This window comes from Hordeum vulgare, chromosome 5H (genome assembly GCF_904849725.1).
Source record: "Hordeum vulgare subsp. vulgare chromosome 5H, MorexV3_pseudomolecules_assembly, whole genome shotgun sequence".
NCBI lineage: Eukaryota > Viridiplantae > Streptophyta > Magnoliopsida > Poales > Poaceae > Hordeum > Hordeum vulgare.
In genome coordinates this window covers 279,460,498-279,472,169 of record NC_058522.1, presented here as the reverse complement: position 1 = coordinate 279,472,169, position 11,672 = coordinate 279,460,498, and positions in this window count along the sequence as shown.

Genomic DNA, 11,672 nt, shown 5'->3' with positions numbered 1-11,672 from the left:
ACAGTATTTCGTTCACCCACCATAATATTTGCTATCATGAGAGAAGCCTCTAGTGAACATTATGGCCCCCGGGTCTACTTCACATCATATTTACATCCCTACACTTTTACTTTGTTGCACTTTCCACGGTTAGATCTCACCTTGCAATCAAACGTGAAGGGATTGACAACCCCTTTGTAGCGTTGGGTGCAAGCTTGCTGTTTTTGCGCAGGTACTTTGGAGACTTGGCTTGATACTCCTACTGGATTTATACCTTGGTTCTCAAACTAAGGGAAATACTTACTGCTACTGTGCTGCATCACCCTTTCCTCTTCAAGGGAAAAACCAACGCAAGCTCAAGAGCTAGCAAGAAGAATTTCTGGCGCCGTTGCCGGGGAGGAGGATCAAGTCAAGAATAGTCTCCCGTCAACGTGCCAATTTCTGGCGCCGTTGCCAGGGAATATCAAGTCAAGAATAGTCTCCCTTCAATGTGCCAATTTCTGGCGCCGGGGAGTATTAAAGTGAAGCTTATCCAAGTAACTGTCGCAAACTCATCTCTTGCATTTACTTTTTTTGCCTTTTGCCTCTCATTTTCCTCTCCCCCACTTCTGAAAAACAAAAATTTACAAAAATATTTGTCTTTTTCGTTTGCCTTTACTTTGCTTGTGTGCTATGTGCCTTCAATATGCTCGCATCTTCGCTTGCTGAAAATCTATTGATATGGATCCTCATCCACTTGCTAATCTCTTTAAGAGATCCAATTATGTTGAACCAATTTCTAGTGAGTTGAGTGCACTTGACTTTCTCTATGGAGTTTTGCTTGAAATGCGTGAATCTGAAAATCGTGATGAAGAAATTTATGAAATGATTAACAAGGACTCCTTGAATGAAAAGCATGATTGCAATGGTTTCACTATAAATCCTATTAGTGTCAATCATGCTAGAAATATGCAAAACCCTAAGCTTGGGGATGCTAGTTTTGCTATGTCCACTACTTGTTGTAATAATCATGATTGGGGTGATGATTTTTCTTACGATCTTGAAAATTTGTTTAAGCCTCATGATGAATATGATATTTGCAATAATATTGAAAGTGGGATTGGAGAAGTCATGACTTTAGTTGATGATAATCCCACAATTTTTGAAGAGCGTCAACTTTGCATGCATGTGGATCATGAAAATAATATCCTATCTGATAGATATATTGTTGAATTTGATTATGATCCCACATGTAATTTTTATGAGAGAGGAAAATATTGTGGTAGAAACTTTCATGTCACTAAATCACCTCTCGTTATGTTGAGATTGCTATTGTCTCTTTCTTCTTCCTTGCATATGGTAACTATTGGTTGTCTTGACAATCTATTTTCCTATAAAATGCCTATGCATAGGAAGTATGTTAGACTTAGATATGATTTTCACATGCTTTATGATGCTCTCGTTGTGCTTCAACCCTTGTCTTTTGTGTGAGCATCATTGAATTATCAATGCCTAGCTAAGGGCGTTAAACAATAGCGCTTGTTGGGAGGCAACCCAATGAATTAATCTTTTCTTTTTTATTTCTGTTTTGTTGCATCCACACCATCATAATTCTGTTATGATTGTGTTTTTTGTGTTTCTTTTTGTTTTGAGCCAAGTAAAACCTTTATGACTATTTTGGTGATGGTTGTTTCATCATGTTGGAAAAAGACAGAAACTTTTCGCTCACGAAATTATTTTTCATTTTTATCCAGAAAGAGCTTTTGAGTTGATTCTTGTTCCTGCTGGTTGAGATGCCAATTACTCAAATTGTTGTAAGTTTTCAGATTTCTTGAGATACAATAAGTACTAATTATATAGATTGCTACTGACTGGTCTGTTTTTGACAGATTCTGTTTTTGTTGTGTTCATTGCTTATTTTGATGAAACTATGGATAGTTTCAGGGGGTACTAGCCATGGAAAAGTGATAATACAGTAATCTAACACCAATATAAATAGAAATTAAGTTTTCTATAGTACCTAAAGAGGTGGTAGTTTGTTTTCTTGTGCTAATGATATCACGAGTTTCTGTTTAAGTTTTGTGTTGTGAAATTTTCATGTTTTGGGTGATGTTCTCATGTACAATGGGATAAAGAGTGGAAAGAGCTCAAGCTTGGGGATGCCCAAGGCATCCCAAGCCAAATTCAAGGACACCAAAAAGCCTAAGCTTGGGGATGCCCCGGGAAGGCATCCCCTCTGTCGTCTTCAATCCATCGGTAACATTACTTGGAGCTGTATTTTTATTCACCACATGATATGTGTTTTGCTTGGAACGTCGTGTATTATAGGAGTCTTTTCTTTTTGTTGTGACACAATCATCCTTGTTGCATACCTTTTGAGAGAGACATGCACTCATCGTGAATTTGCTAGAATACTCATTGAGCTTCGCTTATATCTTTTGAGTTAGGCAATTTAGCTCACATGTGCTTCACTTATATATTTTGAGCTAGATAACTTTGCTCTAAGTGCTTCACTTAGATCTTTTTAGAGCATGGCGGTGTCATATTTTGGAGAAATAAGAACTCTCGATCTTCACTTATATCTTTTTGAGAGTGCTCTCTCTGAGTAACTTGGTAATTGGCTTGTGCTATGAAAGTAGTCCTAAAGATGATAGGCATCCAAAGAGGATATAATAAAACTTCCATATTCATGTGCATTGATCAGTAAAGAGAAGTTTGATTCCTCTCAATTAGTTTTGAGACATGGATATGGTAATATTAGAGTCATGTTAGTAGGGTGATGTGAATCTAGAAATACTTGTGTTGAAGTTAACGATTCCCGTAACATGCACGTATGGTGAGCCGCTATGTTAGGAAGTCGGAGAATAATTGATTTATTGATTGTCATCCTTTGTGTTGCGGTCGGGATCGCGCGATGGTTAACACCTACCAACCTTTCCCCTAGGAGTATGCGTTTAGCACTTTGTTTCGATTACTAATAAAAACTTTCGGAATAAGTATGTGAGTTCCTCATGACTAATGTGAGTCCATGGTATAGATGCACTTTCAGCTTCCACCGTTGCTAGCCTCTCTAGTGCTGCCCAACTTTCGCCGGTACACAAAACCACCATAGACCTTCCTCAAAACAGCCACCATACCTACCTATCATGGCCTTTTCATAGCCATTCCGAGATATATTGCCATGCAACTCCCACCGTTCCGTCTCATGACATGTACCTTCACTTTCATATTGCCATTGCATGATCGTAAGATAGCTAGCGAGATGTTCCAACGTCATACGCTAAGCTAGATCGTTGCACATCCCGGTATACTACCGGAGGCATTTCCAATAGAGTCATCATTTCTCTAAGTGTTGAGTTGTGAGTAAATAAAAGTGTGATGATCATTATTATTAGATCATTGTCCCATGTGAGGAAATAAAAAAGAGGCCAAAGATGCCCACCAAAAAAATGATGAAAAGAGGCCAAAGAGCCCAAACAAAAAAAATGAGAGAAAAAGATAGAAGGGACAATGCTACTATCTTCTTCCACACTTGTGCTTCATAATAGCACCATGTTCTTCATGATTGAGAGTCTCTTGTTTTGTATTCACCATATACTAGTGGGAATCTTAATTATCTAACTTGGCTTGTATATTCCAATGATGGGCTTCCTCAAAATTGCCCTAGGTCTTCGTGAGCAAGCGAGTTGGATGCACACCCACTAGTTCTTCTTTTGAGCTTTCACACACTTATAGCTCTAAGTGCATGTGTTGCATGGTAATCCCTACTAATTCACATTGATATCTATTGATTGGCATCTCCATAGCCCTTTGATACGCCTAGTCGATGTGACCATCTCCTCCTTTTTTGCCTCACAACTTCCACCACACTCTATTCCACCGATAGTGTTATATCCATGGCTCACGCTCATGTATTGCGTGAGAGTTGAAAAGGTTTGAGAAAGTAAGAGTGCGACAACAATTACTTGGCCAATGACAGGGTTGTGCATGATTTAAATTCGTTGTGTGGGGATGATGGAGCATAGCCAGACTATATGATTTTGTAGGGATAACTTTCTTTGGCCTTGTTATTTCAAATGTTCATGATTACCTTGCTAGTTTGCTTGAAATATTATTGTTTTCATGTCAATAGAAAACTATTGTTTTGAATCTTACGGATCTGGACATTCATGTCACATGAAAGAAGTTACAAAGGACAAATATGTTAGGTAGCATTCCACATCAAAAATTCAGTCTTTATCACTTCCCTACTCGAGGACGAGCAGGAGTTAAGCTTGGGGATGCTTGATACGTCTCCAACGTATCTATAATTTCTGATGGTTCCATGCTATTATCTTGTCAACTTTGGATGCTTTGTATACATTTTTATATCTTTTTTGGGACTAACTTATTAACTCAGTGCCAAGTGCTAGTTCCTGTGTTTCTCCGTGTTTTTGACCTTTTTCAGAGGAGGATATCAAACAGAGTCCAAACAGAACAAAACCTCCGAAAAGATTTTTTCCGGAACAAAAGATACGCAGGAAGCTTGAGAACCAAGGCAAAGGCTCCCACGGGAGGCCACAAGCCCCCTACCCGCGGCCTGGGGGGGGGGGCGAGCCTAGCAGGCTTGTGGGCCTCCCGTGGCTCCTTTGCCCTACTTCTTCCACCTATAAATCCCCGAAAAATCTAAAACTACGGGAGAGGGCCACGAAAATACTTTTCCGCCGCCGCAAGCTTCTGTCTCCGCAAGATCCCATCTGGGGCACGTTTTGGTGCCCTGCCGGAGGGGGGATTCGGACACGGAGGGCTTCTTCATCAACACCATTGCCTCTCCGATGATGCGTGAGTAGTTCACCACAGACCTTCGGGTCCATAGCTAGTAGCTAGATGGCTTCTTCTCTCTCTTGGATCTTCAATACAAAGTTCTCCATGATCTTCATGGAGATCTATCCGATGTAATCTTCTTTTGCGGTGTGTTTGTCGAGATCCGATGAATTGTGGATTTATGATCAGATTATCTATGAATCTTATTTGAGTTTCTTCTGATATCTTATATGCATGATTTCATACCCTTGTGATTCTCTTCGAGTTGTGGGTTTCGTTTGGCCAACTTGATCTATAATTCTTGCAATGGGAGAAGTGCTTGGTTTTGGGTTCATACCGTGCGGTGACCTCACCCAGTGACAGAAGGGGTAGCGAGGCACACATCATGTTGTTGCCATCAAGGGTAAAAAGATGGGGTTTATATCTATTGCATGAATTTATCCCTCTACATCATGTCATCTTGCTTAAGGCGTTACTCTGTTTGTTATGAACTCAATACACTAGATGCATGCTGGATAGCGGTCGATGTGTGGAGTAATAGTAGTAGATGCAGAAAGTATCGGTCTACTTGTCTCGGACGTGATGCCTATATGTATGATCATTGCCTTAGATATCATCATGACTTTGCGCGGTTCTATCAATTGCTCGACAGTAATTCGTTCACCCACCATAATATTTGCTATCATGAGAGAAGCCTCTAGTGAACACTATGGCCCCCGGGTCTACTTCACATCATATTTTCAGCCCTACACTTTTACTTTGTTGCACTTTCCACCTTCAGATCTCACCTTGCAATCAATCGTGAAGGGATTGGCAACCCCTTTGTAGCGTTGGGTGCAAGTTTGCTGTTATTGCGCAGGTACTTTGGAGACTTGGCTTGATACTCCTACTAGATTGATACCTTGTTCTCAAACTAAGGGAAATACTTACTGCTACTATGCTGCATCACCCTTTCCTCTTCAATGGAAAAACCAACGCAAGCTCAAGAGGTAGTAACACTCGACCGTCCATTGGACGCGTGCACGGCAACGGAGACGGCGCCACATGGAAGAAGTACTACCATGAGACCACGGAGGAGAGAAAGGAAAGATAGAGGTTAAATGAAGAAAACATCGACAAGAAGGATGTGACTTCGGTTGATAAGAAATGAGTTGAGACAGTCAAAGCAGAGGTAGCTGTCGCAAAAGAGGAGATTGCAACTTTGTATAGTGTCTTGGTTTCGGCTGTTGTTAGTTGGACCAAGGAAAATCCAAATACGGATGCATAGGACTTTCCCCTTCCCAACTTCTTTGGGAGCAGCTCGACTAGCGTTGCACGAGCACCTTCTACTGCACCAGCTCCCGCACCTGCTCCTGCACCAGCTCCTGCACCGGCTCCCGCACCTGCTCATAGCAGCCCGTCCTCCATCTCGGCCGCTCTCGGTGGTCCTTCGTCTTTGGCTCAGCTCGACGCCTTACGGTACCTTTCACACTAGCCCTCTTCTATATATGTATAATCTGCCGTTTCCATTGCCTTTCGGATGTCTCATGTTACAGACATCTCTTTGCAGGCTGACGTAACCACGTGCACCATACTAGACACCATCAGCGGCCAGAAGGTGGACGTGGGGAAGGCAACGATAATGAAACCGACGGTAAAATTGTTCCACAACCAGCCGATCCCCCCTGGCGTCTTCAAGGTTTCCGTGTCCAGTGTCGAACCGGGCCACGAGAATTTGGCTCCTCCGGTAGCACTAGGGGGAGATGACGACGAGACCCCGCAGCGGCTTGGTGATTGCAAGTGTTGCGTCGTGTTGTGGCCGAAGAGTCTGCTTCGTCTGGAGGCGGCCGAGAGCACACCCACGACCAAGCAGCCTCAACAAGGTATGAACACCAACACCCCACCTACACAATTAGCGCCGCCTGTCGTGCCGGGTGAGGAAGAGGCTCCATTACTGGTTGATGACGTCGCCGCCGTCGAAGAAGCAATGCATGATGTCATCGACGAGGATGACGGTGACCCTACAGTATCTCAATATCGGTGCCTCTCAAGACGGAGGATTGATGGCTCAACAGTATGAGTACTCAGGGTTTGAGCATGATGAGTTGGTGCCTGAATTGCCGGTGGATGAATGTATTATAGGCTCACTTCCAGTACCAAGGAAGCATAGGAAGAGACCGAGGAAAGGCAACAAAGCTGCTTCTATGATCCAGCCTCCTCAGCAGCCTCGGGTTCAAGACCGTGTGCCTATCCCCGGCGTGGCAAAATTTCATATCCCCGGTGTTCTGATCCTACCTAAGGCAGCGGTAGAGGCCATATACGGCGACCTAAGGAGACTTCATGACGATGTGCCGCGGAGAGAGAAAACCCCGATCGCCTCGAAAAATCCAGGATACCCGTTGTACGTGGTTAACGTGCCGGAGCAAAGGTTGTACGTCGACGCATTCCCCGCAGAAAAGTTCTTCCTTCGCTTCGATATGTTTCACTTGAAAAAGCTGGATTTTACGTTTGTCCGGCTTTTTGCCTTGCACATGAACCACATCATCAGGATTGAACAGATACCTTATATTTGTGTCGCTGACCCTTATTTCATGCACGAGGGCTTCTTGGCAGTCTGCCCAAAGCACCGTGAATACGCGAGTAACTAGATCGCTGATTTCATGGTCACCAATAAGGACAAGGAGATGATTCTCGTGCCTTATCATCCCATGTAAGTCATCCGCATGTATCTTTCCTTTGATTTCAATCATTAATTTGCATGCGTGGAGGCTAATTTGAGGTGTACTTATTTTGCACAGCGACGGGCGCACCGTCCTCCTCATCCTTTACCCCTATTCTCCCACGCTCTTTAGTTGGACTCGTCGAAGAACATGATTTAAAAGGATTACACCCACATCAAGTCTGTTCTTGAGAGTGCTATCTTTTTCTACGGCCTACGGGGTGGAGGGATCACGACCAGGAAGACAAGAAACCGTGCGCCCACCTGCGGCCATAAGACCGACTTCTGATGCATCCAGCAAGCGAGTGGTACTCTTAGTGATGGATTCTATGTCCTCCACCACATGCTGGAGTATAGACGGGATCAGCAGAACCTTCGCATGTCACCTAGATCCGGCGATGCCCATATTCTGCAATGGACAAATAACCTAGGTGTATCCTGGATCACTGACTTTGAGCTGAGTTCTATCACATCCAGCATGAACATCCCAAATCATCATGAAGGAGGTCGTTGGAAAAACAAGGATGTTGTACGAAGAAGGGCAAATGTCGCAGGAAGATGTCCGAACACGCGTATCGGCTCAACGTCTCGATTTGAAGCCTTTCACTGCGCTCGGGGACTATCTCCCTGACTTGGATGGATGGCATGACTTGTTGGAGTTATTCACGGTATATGACAAAGTGTCTGTTTAGTCCGTACTTTCTCTATGGCGAAACTTTGAGTTATGAACGGCGAAACTTTATTTGTGATGTAATTAAACCGTCCTCCTCAACTAGCGAAGATCACTCTAGTTAGGGCATTTTGGGTACTATGAACTTTCTTATTTATGCTTATGAGATGTTGCTTCTATTTTTGCCAATTATGTCTCTGTCTGTTGCTCAACTATATATGTTGCATATTATCGACCATGTGATGATGCATGTACATAGATCACCGATGGTGAAGAAGTGCTACACCAAGAGTATACAACGAGTGACCGGAGTTTCAAGCCCAGGTGTACCGGTTTCCGAGCGACTGCCAGATAGGGTTAGATAGCAGAGCCTAAGCAGAAAGTAGTTAGTTTAGGTCCACTCTAGTGCGAGAGAGGGATACGAACCGGTGCCTCAAGAAATATTATATTATGTATGATGAGACATGCCATGTAACTTGTATAGCTATATCATGATTATGATGTGACGACATAATTTGTATTGGATGGTATGATGAGACTATTATGTGTATGATAATCAAATCATAAACTGGCAATATGATCATCATAGAATATTGTATAAAATCTATAAAAAACACCACAAATACGTAGCAAAGAAAAGATATGTGAAAATATATTAGTAGCGCTCTTTAGCGCTGAAAAGGAAAACACTGCTCTGAAGCCACTTAGGAGTAGCGCTGGTATGGACAACGCTACTGCTAAGTAGATATAGCACTAATGCGGGCCAAAGCATGCTCCTGATAAACGTTAGTTGTAGCGCCGTATCAGTAGCGCGGTACCCGATAGTCCTAAAAACCATGCTAGTGGTAAGCTTTTCCCTAGTAGTGTCATAGGCAAGGGGGCAGCTCATCTAGTGCGGTGCAAGCCGACGGCTGGGCTGGGCCTTGGCAAGCCGACACTGAACTGGACCGCGGGGAAACTAGAGGAGGGAGCGACTGGGCCAACCAACGCTGGGCCGGTGCGAGGCGATGCGGCAGGGATGGGGCAGGCGGCCCAGGAGGGCGAGTGGGTGAGGCGCTCGTCGTCCCTGCCTTGATCTAGATGCAGAACCCAATGAAATAGCGGCAACTACACATGAGCGGTGGGGGGTCCAACTCCGGTGATGCGGCAGCCCCTGGTGGGTCTGAACACGTAGAACATCATGAGGCGGCGGATATCCATTGGATCTGGCGGCTCGCGACTGGATCCGGGTAGGGAGACGACGGCGTGGCAGCGGGCCTAAGCGGCGGCGGGGCACCGGTGAGGCGACCTGCTGGAGGTCGGCAGCAGCGCCTCTCGCGGTCGTCCGACAAGGTCGATGCAGGGTCGAGGGGGTCTACGGGAGGGGATCTCAGGCTCTTCCCGCTCGGGCACGGGGGCGCGTTGTGGCGCTAGGCTTTGCAGTCGCGAACGAGCGGCGGCGGCGGCGGTTCCGAGCTCGGGCGGGTCCCAGACGGGCTTGGTGGGCCGATGGGTTAGTTGGGAGTGGGAAGCTGCTAGTTCGGGGTGGGGAGTGCCTGCACGCGAAAAACAAGGGAGGATTAGGGCAAAATGGCAGGTTCGGGGTGTTTAAATAGGAAAGCAAGGGCTAGGTTTAGCAGTTTTAGTCTGTTTTCGAACCGTTTGATCACGATCAGATGATCCGCAACAAAGTGTAAGATAGATGGGGTGAATGGGCTGTGCAGATGGCATTGGGCTGATATAAGAGAGAGGGTTGTGGCCCGGCACAAGATTTTAAAACATCCAAAAATCCGACAATTAAACCGGCTATATTGTCGCTATAGATTTAACGGTTCGGTTATCAAACGGACTTCGATTGTGATGAAATTTGGCAGACGGCCTACCTACACTATACTGAGACCGCATGCAAACTACCAACCCATTTCGAGACAATTTTATACACACTTTAAAAAAACAATATTTTAACGATGCTGTAGGCGTGTGCGTGTCTGGTTGGTCTCGAAACGGCCAATGAAAGAAGCCAAGAGAACCGGCAACTAATAACAGATGCAAGTTTTGAAAAAATGACGACAACGGAGTGACGATGCTATGGAGATGATGCGCATGATGTGATGAGGAATGCGACAACCAAATAAATCACACGACGATAATGAAATAAAAGTGGAATCTTCTCGAGCGTCTGTTCTGGGCTATTACAACTCTCCTACAATAACAAGAGATCTAGACCCGAGATCTAAGAATGAAAAGGGAAAGAGGACGAGGAAAGGAAGAGGTAAAACTTAGTTGCTTCTTTACAAACAGGTGAAACCAATGACTCTTAGAGGTTGCAACGAGGTGAAGAACGACATGACCAACAAGCAAGAATTCAAAAGAAATTTGGGCAGCACTTCGGTAGGAATAGAAGGAAAACTTGATAAGATGGAAAGAACTTGAAAATATTTCACAACACTCCGTTTAGACGGACAATCGAGGGAATAACTAGATCTTGATAAGACGAGATAGTTGATTCAAAGAGAGCATCATCACAAGGACTCCTGAACAATAGAATAGAATCTAAATCATTTGATGAGAAGAAAATGATAATTCTACTACAACGAGTTTGAAAAGAATCCTCACAATAAAGGATTGAACGGAGTTATTGGAAAGTCAACAACAAAAAGAATAAGCTTGTTGTGGGCTTATGGAAATCATCTTCAAATTATGAGGCGACAACCGGCCACTAACGGAAATCGGGTTTACTTGGGAGCAACAAGATAAGGAAAACTTATTTCACCAAGAGGATAGATTTAGAACTTGGATCAACGATAATCTTCATAATAGCAACAATCCTTAGGAAAACCTTTAGCTGAAATCCAATCCAATATACTTCAATGAGAGTTCATGGGTTGAAAATATCTCATGATCAAAGAATTGTTGGGTTTAAATATCTCATTCTGGAAACAAATTCTCTTCTAGACTCCTCATGAATCAAGAACACTTAACACCACCTCAAAGGAAACATGGAGGAATAATTGCTCTTTGAAATGCAGTAGAAAGAACACTTGAGATTCTCCAACAAGAATCTTGAAGAACACCTTGAGAATAAACAAAATCCTTGATGAACCACCCTGAAGAATCTCTGGGAAGGACTCTAGAATGAAATGATGATAAAAAAGATTGAAGGTTGAAAAGAATAAGATTATGGACTTGCAAACACTTAGATGAAGCTTCGCGAAGAAATACTTGAGAAAATTTGGAACGCCGGAATAAGAGAAGATGAAAATCTTAGAATCAAGAATTGATATGATGAGCCACTCTAGAAGAAGAATTGAAATCATATTGATGAGAAAGAATAAGAATTGTGTTATGCTTATCCTTCACCAAGTTAAATTGAAGAAAAGCAACAGATTGGCATACAACTTATTCTTCTTGAAAAGATTGAAGAGAAAGACAAGGCACAACCTCGAAGAACTCTAGAATGAAACACCGGTAAGAATTCACAAACGAACGAGGATAACAAGAATGAATGGAGATACACGAGAACAAAGAGATCTTGAGCAGCCTAACAGAAAACTTCAACAAGGC